Genomic DNA, 301 nt, shown 5'->3' with positions numbered 1-301 from the left:
GAGGGGCCATGACACCCCTTCCCCGCGGGGGGGCAGAGGAGGGGACGGGGAAAGGGTGAACTTAGAGCCCCAGCCCTCCTCCTCCCCCCCGGGCCCCGGGCGTCTGCGGGCGGGCTGCGCCACCCCCGCGGCGGAGACGGCCTTACCGCCCGGCTCTGCCGAGAGGGCAGGCGGGGGACGGGGGGCCCCTGGCTTCCCGGATCGCCCTGCTGGCGGAGCGCCTTCTACCCCGGCATAGCCCCGGGGGGCTTCCTCGCCTTCCCCATCTGCTCCGGGGTAGGGCGCGGGGGCGGGGGTGGGG

General features: G+C 77.7%; 1 protein-coding gene across 4 annotated transcripts in view; it reads left to right on the top strand.

Moving 5' to 3' along the window:
* ZMYND11 (zinc finger, MYND-type containing 11) overlaps positions 1-301 on the top strand; it is a 109891-nt gene that overhangs the window by 1007 nt on the left and 108583 nt on the right. The window lies entirely within an intron of this gene.

The sequence above is a fragment of the Haliaeetus leucocephalus genome, unplaced genomic scaffold (genome assembly GCF_000737465.1).
Source record: "Haliaeetus leucocephalus isolate CR32 unplaced genomic scaffold, Haliaeetus_leucocephalus-4.0 Scaffold0, whole genome shotgun sequence".
Lineage (NCBI taxonomy): Eukaryota > Metazoa > Chordata > Aves > Accipitriformes > Accipitridae > Haliaeetus > Haliaeetus leucocephalus.
Note: the sequence above shows the minus strand (reverse complement) of the source record. Positions and strands in the feature narration are given on the sequence as shown.